The 15,277-nt window shown below is 47.0% G+C and overlaps 1 long non-coding RNA gene across 1 annotated transcript; it reads left to right on the top strand.

Annotated features, from left to right (window-relative positions):
• The first annotated feature begins 926 nt into the window (after nt 1-926).
• Nucleotides 927-4,097, top strand: LOC119889747. Its single transcript, XR_005442148.1, has 2 exons — nt 927-3,536; nt 3,644-4,097. It is a non-coding gene; the product is annotated as an uncharacterized LOC119889747 (long non-coding RNA).
• The last annotated feature ends 11,180 nt before the right edge of the window (nt 4,098-15,277 follow it).

Consider the following 15,277-nt stretch of genomic DNA (forward strand, 5'->3'; position numbering starts at 1 on the left):
CCGCTGCATTCTGGGAATAATGAGCCCTTTTCAGACACGAATCTGCAACATTAGTGGCTTCATGTATCTGCGTAAGGGACAGATTACATCTCTTTACAGCAGCTCAACATTATTTAAAGGTTCTGAACTTGTGGCTGATTTTATTTGTATTGTCCTGTTACACCCCACCGCTCCTCTTCTGTCCGCCCCAACATCCAAACACTCTGTACCAACAGAATTCAGAAACCAGGATCAGGAGACAGACATGACGCAGTATCCTGCTTTCTAGTAAACGCACTTCCATCACTCACAGCCAATCACATTCATGCAGGTGTACTGAGTCTAATCAACACTGTTTACTCTGCAGCTCTCCAGGTGTGCTGTTTCAGCCCGTTCTGTCACGTCCTTCAGCGTCTGGTACAAACGCACACGGCAGCCTCTAGCATCACAGTTCAACGCTGAAAGAAGCCCTGTTAGAAATAACAGGAGAGTCAGAGTAAGGAGGTGTTGGGGTGGACGGGTGGGTCAGTAACCAGACTTTCACCCAGGAAACCGGTGTTCGTTTCCCGCGTGAAACAATCAAACTTTGATTGTTTTAATTATGTAGTCACGTGAGTAATTATTATAGTTATTTAACCCAAACCCTTTACCTTTTCCTAAACCTACCTCTGCAAAAACGATGCTTAAAAAGCGTTAAAAAGAAATGCAAAGGGCTGTTGCAGATTACTGAAGCTGAGCTAGAAGCATGTTTTCTTTTATTTGTGAAAACGGTCTTTTCATCCCGACAGCAATCAATAAATCAAAAGCATCTGTCTGTGGCCGTCAGGACTGCAACGAGCACGGCCTACGTGCTGCACTCATGGACGTGTGTTTTGGAGGGAGGCCTGCAGGGTGGAGGTTACGTTCAGATTTTGTCTGTCTCCGCTGTTCCTCCAGTGTTGCTTTGGCTTTAATGTTCACGTATGTTTATTAAGGAGGGATTATCGCTCTCAATCTCTCTGACTGAACTCTGTTTAAAAGTACAGTTTAAAATATCAAAGAGCCAACAGGAAGTCAGCAGTTCAGCCAGAGGAGGACTCAAATACACTAATAATGTACAATAATAATAATAATAATAAGGCTCTGTGGGCATTAAAACATGGAAGTCTGACAATCTGTTTGGAGCAGCTTTCATTAGAATGAATGAATTTAGTTATACAACCTTTGCAGCATGAAAACAACACGTTCATCTGCAGCATTCAGCAGCAGCAGCACGTGAGGAGCAAGCTGCCAACGTGTTCATCCTGATTAGACCTCACAGGTGTTTTCACTTCAGGTTCAATCTCAAAACGGTTTGCAGCGTTTTCTGATTGAACGACATGTTTCCTTGCAAACGTTGTGCAACATTCTGCAACGGGCTTCGAGGTATGTTTTCTCCCGTTTGGTGGGCATTTTCAGGTGTTACTCAATCAGATGCGACAGGTTTGTAAATACAACGGTGTTAAAAAGGCAGGAAAATGCAACGCGCTTGCGTCCACAGTCCTGAGTCTAACCAGCCAAAACTATTGGAAACACCAGTGGCCTGTACTAAGAAGCGGGGTAACTGGCTTATCCAGGTACCTTCAGGAGTAACTTTGTGACGTCGGGTGTAACTTCCCGATTAACCTGTACTACAAAAGGTGGACAGGTTTTACCCGAGGTCTGCTGTCATGGTTTACGCCTGCGTGCAGGTCATCTTCGTGGTTAACCCGAGGTTAAATATTTTTAACTTGTTCCTGAACTCACCCTGCAGCCGAGCTGCGATTCAGGGAGGAGATCTGAATTCATTAACAGGATGGTTTCTCAGATGGAGCCCATCGAACTGAATGATTCTAAATGTTTTCACATATTTAGATTAATTTACGTGTCCAGAAAATACGGAGCCAGGGTGGGGGGGGTAATCTGATGAAGGTCTTCTGAATACGCCCAGTAAAGTCTCTAAAGTCCCAGTGTGTGTAATAATCTGGTGGAATATGTTCCACTGCAGAGGTGTGTGATGTTGCAGCTGTGCAAAGTGAAGTGATCCTTTTAAATAAATATTTATATTTTATAGGTCTCAGTGACTCAGTTTGCTGCACAAAACGTTTTCGCTTACTTTGTTTAACTTTTCAATTTAAAATTCAAATCCTGAAATAAGTGTGGCTTTTGTTTCTGCTGCTGAAACATTTGGAGGAAAACTTCAGACTCTCTCTCGGACCTATGCCGGTAAGATTTTCAAAATAAAACTAGTGGTTACCGCTGCAGTTTGGTTAGGTTTATGCGACCTGCGTCGCAGCCCCCCTGCCGTGACTCCTGCTGCATGGGTTTTGTATATTTTTGTGCTTTGGGATGTCTGCAGCAGCTTTGTGTCTCTCTCTGCGCTCGGTTTCCCTCTACATGCTCTGGAGCGAGTTGGTGGGCGTGGCTCCTGTGTTCCCCTGTCAGCACCTTCACACACGTTTTGCACTGGTTTGCAATGTTTTTCAGATTGAACGACATGTTTCCTTGCAACGTTCCGCAACGGGTTTCGAGGTATGTTTGGTGGGCGAGTCTCAGGTGTCACTCAATCAGTCCGTGAACACAACAGTGTTAAGAATGCAGAGAAATGCAGTGCGCTTGCGTACACAACAGGGCGTTCAACAAACCACCCTTTCCGACGTTTTGTCGGCGCTGAACTCGCCCCTGGCCCGACTCGCCACTCTGCCCGCCTGCTCGTCATCCTGCCCATCAGCCTCCTTACCAGCCTTCCAGTCTCTGCGTTGTATCAGAGTGTGAATGCACGCCAGCCAACCAGTCAACCAGAGACGGATGTTGGAAGTTTGAGAGTTTGCCTGCCTGGCAGTTGTGTCATCGCTAATCTGTTTATCTCCAGGATTCACCACCTGACCACCAGCCAACCCCTGAACTCCCCGAACCACTTGTTATGATTGGACGCCCCCTCTCCTGCCAACACCGAGCGACCCACATTCCCGAACACCTGCCCCCACTCACCTGCAGCTGCTCTGCCTCTCTTGTTCCCTTGTTATTATTTAATAAAAGATCTCCGTTTCATCCTGACACCAAAACTACTTGGATGAAAGTCCGGTTTCTGACCCATCCATCCAACCTTCTACTCAGGCTTTTCTGTTCCTTATACTCGGCCTATTTTAAAGTTAAAGGCCAGACGTCGACGGACGTGACAAAGCTTAGCTATTAGACGCCCTAGGATTAAGAAGCTGCTGGTTGTTTCTTGCTAAATTCTTTTATTGTGAAGCAATTTGGAACTTTTCTTTTACGTTTTGAAAAATCCTAACTCATTTGTCTCCTGATGCGCAAAGGAGCAGACACTTTCTGTGCTTGTGTCTTCTGTCAGTGTGTCCTCAACAGAACACGCTGATTTATAACCTGTGTGTCTGTGATGCTGTGATTTAGATTTACTTGTGGAGACGTGTGAATCACAGATCTGTTAGAGCTGCAGGACAAAATCCGTAAAACGAAGCCTCTGAGTGAAGTCGAGTGTTGATCTTCAGAGAGTTACTGAGCCACAGGAGGAGTGTTGTTTTACGGCGATATGAAAGTGTGTAAGTTTGTGGATTTGAGAGTATCTGATAGTTGTATTTTCACCCTCGCCACCAGCTGCGTCCTTCTGGCTCCAGCTCTGTATTTTATTTCTCTTCTGATATTAAAGGTGAAGCTGGAGGTGAGACGCTGACAGACCCGGAGAGGCCTTGAGCTCCTGCAGCTGCCGAGCGTCCACGCAGACACAGAGACATGGAGCTGATTAAAGCTTCTTCAGGATCACTTTACACTCCCGGTGGTTTCACACGCTGATGCATTTCTCCTCGCCGCAGGGACGCTCGCATTTATCTGGCTGGAGGGAAAAACCTGCAGAATGTATACGGGACAGGATTCAAACTTGCTGGGAAATGAAAGCTTGTTTCTGGAAGTACACTTTTGTGTTTTTGTTGAACGAACTGAATGAAGATCAGATGGTGTAACAGAAGTGGGCGGGAAGAAGGCTGACATCATTGTTAGCGTTGTTACTGCTCCGCCCGGCGAGCACGCTGAGTGAAACAAATCAAACACACCTGACCAACTGGTGCATGCTGGGTCTGACCAACCTTCACCTCCGTCTTTTCTTTCCATCTCCTCACCCTCACTCCTCCTCCTCTCTTCTTCTCTCTTCACTTTTCCTCTCCCCCTTTACCTTCTCCTCCTAATCTCCTCCCTTCTGTACTTCTGCCACTACTTCTTTCTCTCTTCCCTTTCCTCTCCTTTCTCTCCCCTTTTCTTCTCCTGGGAAGGAGGACGAGGGTTTATTGGATGAGAGAGTGATCGTCTCCGTCCAAAGAAAAGAAACTTTAGCCTCCCTCTCTCTGCTCTCTTTCAGCAGGAGAAATGTAATTATTGTTGGCTGAAGGCAGGAGGGAGGAGGAGGAGGAGGAGGAGGAGGAGGGATGGTCTTTCCTCCCCTCTCTTCCTCCTCTCCTTGTCTTGCGTTTCTTCTCTTCTCTGTTCATCTTCTCCTTTTTCCTTCCTCCCTTACGTTGTTTTTGTTTTTCTACCCTCGTTGTTCCCCTCTCCTCCTCACCTCTCCTCATTCTCCACCTCCTCTTTTTACCGCTCCTCACCTCACATCTTCCTCCCCTTCTTCTCCTGTTCTCCTGTCTGTTCTTTCTTCTGCACACCTTCCTTCTTTACTACTGGAGATTTCACGGGCACGTTCAGGCCTTTTGGGAAGCTCCAGGATGTGATCATGTGACTGGAAGCAGAGGGAAGCGAGGTCCGGATCAGGCCTGCTGATTGGTTCAGAGCTTCAGGCCAGTGTTAAAACTGACGTGTAAATCAAAGTGACGGCACGAGGAGTGCAGTGGAGTTATGGCCGCTACCGCCAACATGTTCTCACCCCAACTCATCACATGGACGCTTGGTCAAGACCCATTTGGCGTTGCCTATCTGGTTAGACTTTCAAAATAAAAGTAGTTTGTTTGGGAAAAGATCTTAGTGTGGGTTATGTTGCGTAAGTCAGTTAACTTCGGTAAGTTAAGTAACATGACTTGCATGTTTAATAAAAACATTCAATATTGACTTTGTCTCCTGGTTCTTTACTCTGTCTTTACTGTTATACATCCCACCCCTGCCTTTAGCGTTCTAAAGTTACAGGGCTTCCCCCAGTGTGTTACAGACTGATGCCAACGGGTCTTTACCATGAGTCCATGACGAACGGGTTGTTACTGCTGGCTCTCTGGGTTCACCTTAAGCTGGGCATACACTGCCCGACTTTAGAAATCTTGGTGTTTTATTCCAACTCACACTGTAGAGTAAACTGTCTGCGACGTAAAGCCAAAGCTCATGATGTACAGTAGGTGTAGTCAGCCTGACTGCTCACACTGTATGTGTGTAAAACTGCCTGTCGGCCCCTGAGCACCGTTCTGACTGTTGACAATAGTCAATAAAGATTTCTTTGAATGCTCCCAGGGAGGTAGAAGAAACTTGCTGCTTTGACCAGCTGTGTGCTGAAACGTCTATAAGAGGCGCTGGTGTTTATCGACCAGCGGTGTCATGCCTTCATTTAAGCCAGGGGTAGCATTGGTCTTAGCATGCTAAGCTAACTTAAAATGAGCATTAGCATTGGACTTTTAGCATTACCTTTAGCATGTGGGCTAGCATCAACGGACATTTCATGTCATGTCATTTAATTCCAGTTCATTTAAGTACTAGTCGAAAGAGTAGAAATCATGATTAGATAAATACAACACATGCACAGTTAATTTCAAGTCATTTATTTTAGCTTATTGGATTTACCCAAGGTCATCCAGATGTTTGCATGGTTCTTTCAGCTGTTCTTATCTTCAAGCAGGGATCTGGGTCGAAGTGGCAAACAGGAAGTGATGGAGTCTGTGAGCCAATACGGAGGGGTGTGCTGGAGTACCTAAAGTTTTCTGTTTTGAGAAGCTTGTTCAGCATGTAACATTTCATTTCTGGTTTTATAGTCGATATATTGTGTATTGATGTGTTGTTTGACTGATTTCCAATAAACTTTGGTTTGTCTTGTAGTCTGGGCTTCCTGTATAAAGGAAGAAGGCAGAGGCTCCAGCTTTGGCCTGGTGCTAGAGCCCAGTAGTCATAGTTTCTTCGTGTTGTTTAATATCAGTTTGTAATGATAACTTGAATAGTTTATACTTAGTTTCCTCGTTGCTTTTTAAATTTTTGATATATTTTTGTAATAATTCACCCTTGCGTTACTGCACTTTCCACGTGTCTGGTGAAGAAATAAATTGAAGCACCAGGTGAAGTCCTGAGTCCGTGTCTCCGCCTTCCACCACGGGGCTAAACATTTCAAGCGGGCTGGGAAGATGTGGACAGCAGGGCATGTTAGTTTTGCACAGACAATTGGAGGTAAACAAGCTACATTTTACTAAACAAACTGTAGACTTGATAGCGAGCGTTCGGCAGCAGTTAATCGCTCCGCTGCTGTGTCTGATCTGCTTTTGGGTTCGAGCCAGAACCCTGACATCTACAGCACATTATAAACGCTTCACAAATCAATCTTTCCCTTTTATAGTTTATCACAAAACATGAAGGGTTCCCTTTCTAAAATAACTACACATCAATACATTTTTCAGATGCAACCCCCCCCATTGTGGGAGCTGTTATGGTCTCTGTAAATAATGGTACACAGAGTACTGTTTAGACCTGCTCTGCATTAACAGTGCAGTTTGGTCGTGTTGTTTTCAGACTCCTCGTTCCTCCTCAGTCTGCCGCAGAGCTGCCAGACTTTCTCCCACAGCGGCGATGATACTGATCTGAAATCAGCAGAGTCACTCATGAATCATGCTGACAGGGCCTGGGCGGGCGCCTCATGACTCAGGAGCACGACAGCAACGCACACATGAACCGCAGGACGCATCCATCGTAGAAAACAACACCAGCCAGAGATCATCAGGTCAGAAAGACTAGAAAGGTACGAACTGAGCCGGTTTACCTGGGACCTCTCAGACCTCGACTGTGACCTTCGACTTTAACTGTTGAACTTGATTTTAGTGATACGGGAAATGCAAAGTGACTGATAGAATAATTTAATATAACAAAAGCATGTAAAGGTTTCAGTAAGAGGAACTCAGAGTGTTTTACTGTCACGTGTTCCAGTGCAGCGAGACGGTGAAAGTCTTTGGCTTCAGGCAGCAACAGTCTCACTTACGGGGACTAGACAGCGCCAGGACGGCCTGTCTGGGGTCTTTGATGGTTCTGTGGATGCACAGGTCCTGTGTGGCGGGCAGATCAGTCGCAGTGTAAGGTCAGGATGCCCAGCGGTTCAAAAAGTTTAATCTGGATCCGAATGATCCGGACTTGGAAATCCCGTGTTCCAGGATCACGTAAACCCTCTTTTTCAAAGCAACACTGGACTGGATCACCCCGTGGGGGCGCTTTAATTTGAAGAGACAGGAAATGCACAATAAAACAACACAAACATTTCCTTCAATTATGAATTTCTTTAAACAGTCAGACCATCTGAGCCACAACAAATCCAAGAAAAACAAACAAATAAACCTTCTTCACAGATTCACTGTGGATATTTTGAGCCTGTGTTGTCCACCAGTTAAAATAAAGATCGATCAGAGTTCAGAGAGCTTTTAGCTTTTAGCTTTCAGCAGGTGGTCTCAGAATGAGGGACTGACTGGACCTGCAGTAAGGAAACTCCTTCTGACTGGTTCACCTCTGACGATGCTGTCTTTGTAATTAATGTACAGTGATAAGTGACAGTTTAAATTAAATACATTACGATATTGAAGCTGTTCGGATGATTATTTATTTTATTACCTCACTGTACTGAATGGCTTAGAGGTAACGTCTACTTCATCTACTTCATCACTGTAAAGTTTAAGCAAATCAAGTGCAAAATACAAATAAAAGTTTTATGACATTTTGATAATCCTGAATCAAAGGGATCCCAGTCCTACTAAAAAGTTTTGAACAACCAGGACTGGATTAGGTGATCTGATCCGACTTCTGAATCCTTTTGTCTCTTTTGAACAACCCATTTCCGAAAGCCGATCAGATTAATTTTAAACAACTGGCGCCTGGATGTAGGTGACCGTTGTGTTGTTTCTTATTTAGATTAAGTCAGGAATAATTAGGGCTGCATTATCATTAAATCTGACAGTGTTTTTGTCAATTAATCACTTCAGCGTTTTGGTCTGTAAATACACAGAGAAACTGAGATCGGTCTGATCTCACCTGCTGTTAAGGAGAAAATCAGGTTGGTGAACATCTGATAATGAATCTTACAGAAGTGAACAGAGTCCCTGTTTCTATTATTCTGTCCACCCCCTGTGTGTGTTTTTGGCCTCAGAGGAACAATAGGAAGGAGCTAAGCGTGCAGACCTCTGACCCCCTGACTGTTGGCTCCTGTAATGTTGCTGGACTTGATTCTTGTTTGAACAGGAAGTCCGCGTGTGGTTTCAGGTGTGAGGCGTCGATCCGGCTCCGCAGGATCGTTGGGTCAAGACAACACGACCTGCATCAGCGAGACAAGAGAGGTGATGAAGACGAAGACAAAAGGAAACTCCACTTTTCTTCCACCCTGACTTTTGAATCTTTAGTCTTTTTGTAGAACTTTTGTTTTCACACTCACACAGTTTCACACGTTTTCACCTGAAGCTGCCGTCACACAGTCGGGGGTTCAGAGCTTTGCTCGAGGGCGCCTGAGTAATCGGGTTTCTGGCCCGAACCCAAAGCAGAACGGACACAGCAGGTTAGTTGAATCACCAACTGGATGAATCAGAGAGGCGGAGGCAGAGGTTCTCAAACCTTTTCACTTCACGTTTTGATAAGATTTTGTCCCAGGGTCCCCTGATAGGAGCCGCTGACAGGATCTTTGCTTTTAGATTATTCATTTATCACAGAAAGTGCATGAAACCTATGACCAATATAGCTATAGTTTTTGTCATTGTGTTACTTATGGCTGGAATTATAGTGAAAATAAAGAATTCCCCTTTTTGGTGGGGCCCCCTGGAAACCCCCTCGAGGACCCCACTTTGAGAACTACTGCGGTAGAGTTTTGTGAAGCAGAGAGAGATGTAGGTGGAGCAAGGCAGGTGCTCTTTCAGAAGGCAGGTCGGCTAGAAACGTCCTGAAGGTGACTTAACGATCCGGCGGGGGTGGATGTTTGGCAGCAGATGGGCAGACGCCGGTCAGGTGTGTGACTGCAGAGGAGGATCAAGTGAGTGTTGGCGCCAAACCCAGACAGCCAGCGGTAACGCCCATAACTCCACTGCAGAGAGGCAGAGGTGTCACGGGGGGTTCAGTATTTTTACTGAGCAGCTCAGTTCACATGCACAGACCACTGTGGCTGCAGCAAATCCTTCCCAGTACTACGAATGCATTGTTCAAATTTAATGTTAAAATATAAACCTGTCTACAAAAGTTTTAAAAAGCACTCGTGTTTCATCTGAGCCTGTATGTATGTAGATATCACACTTTCACATCTTTGTGAAAAACCTGAAAGTGAAGTGAATTTATATATTTATTTAAATAAATCTTGACGTTAAATGAATTAGAAAACTGTAAAAAAAAAAGTTTTAGCTGTTTCTTGGTTCAACAGCTGAATATCTATATTCTAAAGAAAGATTAATCTAAATATGGTGTTTTCAGATCTCCTGAAAACCACCTCAGGAATTCATCTCGTTTCTGTCACAGCTTCTCTGCAGCAAAGTAAATAAAAAGTCACAGTGATTCTGCTGAAGCTGTGAGCAGGTTACAGATCAGCTGATCACAGTGATCAAAAAGTTTAACGTCAGGACTTCAGTTTGATGGTGGGACGAGATGCAGCAGGCCCCGCCTCCAGAAAGGTGCGTCAGCGAGGAGGAACAAAATGATCTTTACCTGCAGGTCCTGAATCAGCTCGGGAACGCACACATGCACACACAGACACGTGCGCACACACAGACACGTGCACGCACACAGACACATACATACACACACACATGTGCACACACAGACATACACACACACACATGTGCACACAGACACAGACATACACACACACACATGTGCACACAGACATACACACACACACACGTGCACACACACAGACACATACATACACACACACACATGTGCACACAGACATACACACACACACAGACACATACATACACACACACACATGTGCACACAGACATACACACACACACATGTGCACACAGACATACACACACACACACGTGCACACACACAGACACATACATACACACACACATGTGCACACAGACATACACACACACACATGTGCACACAGACACATACATACACACACACACATGTGCACACAGACACAGACATACACACACACACACGTGCACACAGACACAGACATACACACACACACGTGCACACAGACACATACACACACACACGTGCACACAGACACATACATACACACACACATGTGCACACAGACATACACACACACACATGTGCACACAGACACAGACATACACACACACATGTGCACACAGACACAGACATACACACACACACGTGCACACAGACACATACACACACACACACGTGCACACAGACACATACACACACACACGTGCACACAGACACATACATACACACACACATGTGCACACAGACACAGACATACACACACACACACGTGCACACAGACACAGACATACACACACACACGTGCACACAGACACAGACATACACACACACACATACATACACACACACATGTGCACACAGACATACACACACACACGTGCACACAGACACATACACACACACACATGTGCACACACAGACATACACACACACACGTGCACACAGACACAGACATACACACACACACATACATACACACACACATGTGCACACACAGACATACACACACACACACGTGCACACAGACACAGACATACACACACACACATACATACACACACACATGTGCACACACAGACATACACACACACGTGCACACAGACACATACACACACACACATGTGCACACACAGACATACACACACACACACATGCACACAGACACATACACACACACACACGTGCACACAGACGCATACACACACACATGTGCACACACAGACATACACACACACACACAGACACATACATACACACACACATGTGCACACACAGACATACACACACACACACGTGCACACAGACACATACACACACACACATGTGCACACTTCTTTCAGTGTTTGTATCTTGCTGTTTCTCAGCAGCCATTCGTGACTTCCCCAAACTGATCAGCTATCGATAAAACGGTCAGATCAGATTGATTACACTGCAGGTAACCACGGCAACGACACTGATGGCTCATGCTCTGTCACCGTGAGTCAAACTGACTTAAAATACACTGTTAAAAATCTTGTGCTTCAGTTCGTGCTGTTTTTGTTCAGACGGTCCGGCAGCAGAAACGCGCTGCCGTGTTCTTTTTGTCCCCTGGTTTTTTAGGACCCTGATGGTGTTTCCTGTTGCAAACGTCAGGCAATGGCCAATGGGGTTCGTTTGGCAGCCATCTTTAATTGACATGCATGTTGAGAAATATTTTTAACCAAACCAGACAACATAAAAAAACAAATGCAGATCTCAGTGAGATGACACAAAAACTGTGAGAAACAGAAAAACTAAATAATGTTTGCTGTAGGAGACGAATGAAACTGCGCAGGCGCCATCTTATCTTACAGAGCTCAAAGCACCTTACTACCCCAGAGCACTGCGCTCCCAACCATCCCTTAGTTACGCTGCTATAGACGGGTTTCACAGAGATGTGTGCACAACCAGGGGGCAGAAAGCAGCACTCTGTCAGCTTGTACGGTAGCTCCAGCTACTGTCTGAGCTAAAAAAACAAACTTTTGAACTGTTACTGTTGTTTACGTTTATTCATTTAGCCGACGCTGTTATCCAAAGCGCTATATGTCAGAGGTCGCACACCTCTGGAGCAACGAGGGGTTAAGTGTCTTGCTCAGGGACACATTGGTGTCTCGAACCCGGGTCTCTGACACTACAAGACGTGTGTCTGATCCACTGCACCATCACCATCACCACCCCCTTACAGTGCTTTTACAAAACAGAAATCGCTGCTGAATGTGGGATTAAAATCCTGCCAGGGAACAAAACTGAATCTATAACTTAACGCCACTCTCTCCTGCCGGGTGGACGCTTCACCGGCAGCAGCTGCCGGAGCTTCTTTCTACACGTAGCTGTGCTGCTTTAGCACACGTAGACCACGTTCTTTGCACCTCTGAGTGTGACACAGCGAGGCTTAATGTCAGGACTTCCCGCTGTGGAAAGGTCGCCTCTCTGCCTCGTTCTCCATTCTCCTTTAGCTTTATGGCTAGCAGCTGACTTGGACAACATTAGGTCCGGTGTCGCTGACATGCGACGCATGTTAATATGCGAAATGAAACACAGACAAAAAGATCCAACTCTGAAATGGCAGTTTATTATTGAGTCAACAAGAATTTGCAAACAATGCGTATGTTGGTTCCAGCGTTTGACTGCAGTCTTCTGACCGGCTACCAAAGCGCTTTTGACCCCTGGCTGCACATCCAGGAGCGTTTGAATACAAGAAACCCGTCTTTAGGCCGAGGCACTTCCCATGATGCACTGAGCTCCTCTCTCCTCCTCCTCCTCTCCCTCTGTATGCAACCTCATCCCATTAATGCATGTTACTAACTCGACTTCTTCCCTTCCCCGTAGTCTTGTGCTTTGTTAAACTGCTTGAAAATGTTTAGAAAATCGACTCTATTGTTCTTTTATTGTTTCTTTAACTGCAAATCATTGACGGGCTTTCAGTGAACAGTAAAATACAATGATTCATAACAAAACACACACACGGTGAGGCGTGTCAGAGATGTGTCATGCGGCTCAGACAGAGTTTAACCTCAGGAAATACAATAAAGACAAACTCTAATCTCTCCACTCAGAGCACTAATACTGCTGAGCTCTTCTACCGGAGGAGGAGGAGGAGACAGCTCCATCTGCAGAGAGGAGGAGGAGGAGGAGGAATCTGTAGAGAGGAGGAGGAGGAGGAGACAGCTCCATCTGCAGAGAGGAGGAGGAGGAGGAGGAATCTGTAGAGAGGAGGAGGAGGAATCTGTAGAGAGGAGGAGGAGGAGGAATCTGCAGAGAGGAGGAGGAGGAGGAATCTGTAGAGAGGAGGAGGAGGAGACAGCTCCATCTGCAGAGAGGAGGAGGAGGAGGAGGAATCTGTAGAGAGGAGGAGGAGGAGGAGACAGCTCCATCTGCAGAGAGGAGGAGGAGGAGGAGGAATCTGTAGAGAGGAGGAGGAGGAATCTGAGAGGAGGAGGAGGAGGAATCTGCAGAGAGGAGGAGGAGGAGGAATCTGTAGAGAGGAGGAGGAGGAGGAATCTGTAGAGAGGAGGAGGAATCTGTAGAGAGGAGGAGGAGAAGGAGGAGGAGGAGGAGGAATCTGTAGAGAGGAGGAGGAGGAGGAGGATCTGTAGAGAGGAGGAGGAGGAATCTGCAGAGAGGAGGAGGAATCTGTAGAGAGGAGAAGGAATCTGCAGAGAGGAGGAGGAGGAGGGAGGAGGAGGAGGAGGAGACAGCTCCATCTGCAGAGAGGAGGAGGAGGAGGAGGAATCTGTAGAGAGGAGGAGGAGGAGGAGGAATCTGTAGAGAGGAGGAGGAGGAGGAATCTGTAGAGAGGAGGAGGAATCTGCAGAGAGGAGGAGGAGGAGACAGCTCCATCTGCAGAGAGGAGGAGGAGGAGGAGGAATCTGTAGAGAGGAGGAGGAGGAGGAGGAATCTGTAGAGAGGAGGAGGAGGAGACAGCTCCATCTGCAGAGAGGAGGAGGAGGAGGAATCTGTAGAGAGGAGGAGGAGGAAGCTCCATCTGCAGAGAGGAGGAGGAGACAGCTCCATCTGCAGAGAGGAGGAGGAATCTGTAGAGAGGAGGAGAAGGAGGAGGAATCTGTAGAGAGGAGGAGGAGGAGGAGGAGGAGGAATCTGTAGAGAGGAGGAGGAGGAGACAGCTCCATCTGCAGAGAGGAGGAGGAGGAGGAATCTGTAGAGAGAGGAGGAGAAGGAGGAGGAGGAGGAGGAATCTGTAGAGAGGAGGAGGAGGAGGAATCTGTAGAGAGGAGGAGGAGGAGGAAGCTCCATCTGCAGAGAGGAGGAGGAGGAGGAGGAATCTGTAGAGAGGAGGAGGAGGAGGAGGAAGCTCCATCTGCAGAGAGGAGGAGGAGGAGGAGGAGGAGGAGGAGACAGCTCCATCTGCAGAGAGGAGGAGGAGGAGGAGGAATCTGTAGAGAGGAGGAGGAGGAAGCTCCATCTGCAGAGAGGAGGAGGAATCTGTAGAGAGGAGGAGGAGGAGGAATCTGTAGAGAGGAGGAGGAGGAGGAAGTTCCATCTGCAGAGAGGAGGAGGAGGAGGAGGAATCTGTAGAGAGGAGGAGGAGGAGGAGGAAGCTCCATCTGCAGAGAGGAGGAGGAGGAGGAGGAGGAGGAGGAGACAGCTCCATCTGCAGAGAGGAGGAGGAGGAGGAGGAATCTGTAGAGAGGAGGAGGAGGAAGCTCCATCGCAGAGAGGAGGAGGAGAGGAATCTGTAGAGAGGAGGAGGAGACAGCTCCATCTGCGAGAGGAGGAGGAATCTGTAGAGGAGGAGGAGGAGGAGGAAGCCATCTGCAGAGAGGAGGAGGAGGAGGAGAAGGAGGAGGAATCTGTAGAGAGGAGGAGGAGGAATCTGTAGAGAGGAGGAGGGGAGGAGACAGCTCCATCTGCAGAGAGAGAGGAGGAGGAGGAATCTGTAGAGAGGAGGAGGAGAAGGAGGAGGAGGAGGAGGAATCTGTAGAGAGGAGGAGGAGGAGGAAGCTCCATCTGCAGAGGAGGAGGAGGAGGAATCTGTAGAGAGGAGGAGGAGAGAAGGGGAGGAGGAGGAGGAATCTGTAGAGAGGAGGAGGAGGAGGAAGCTCCATCTGCAGAGAGGAGGAGGAGGAGGAGAAGGAGGAGGAATCTGTAGAGAGGAGGAGGAGGAGGAGACAGCTCCATCTGCAGAGAGGAGGAGGAGGAGGAGGAATCTGTAGAGAGGAGGAGGAGGAGGAGACAGCTCCATCTGCAGAGAGGAGGAGGAGGAGGAATCTGCAGAGAGGAGGAGGAGGAATCTGCAGAGAGGAGGAGGAGTACAGACTTCTTTCATTGATAAAAGCTATCAGTTATGAATCAGGCTGATTGGAGCTGATCAGCTGAGTCAGTCACTTCCTGCAGCAGCAGGAAACAGCCGCCGCTCGGTGATAAGAACACAGACACACACACACAC

Source organism: Micropterus salmoides, unplaced genomic scaffold (assembly GCF_014851395.1).
Source record: "Micropterus salmoides isolate LMB-PRFRI ecotype aquatic unplaced genomic scaffold, ASM1485139v1 Ms_hic_scaffold_6, whole genome shotgun sequence".
Lineage (NCBI taxonomy): Eukaryota > Metazoa > Chordata > Actinopteri > Centrarchiformes > Centrarchidae > Micropterus > Micropterus salmoides.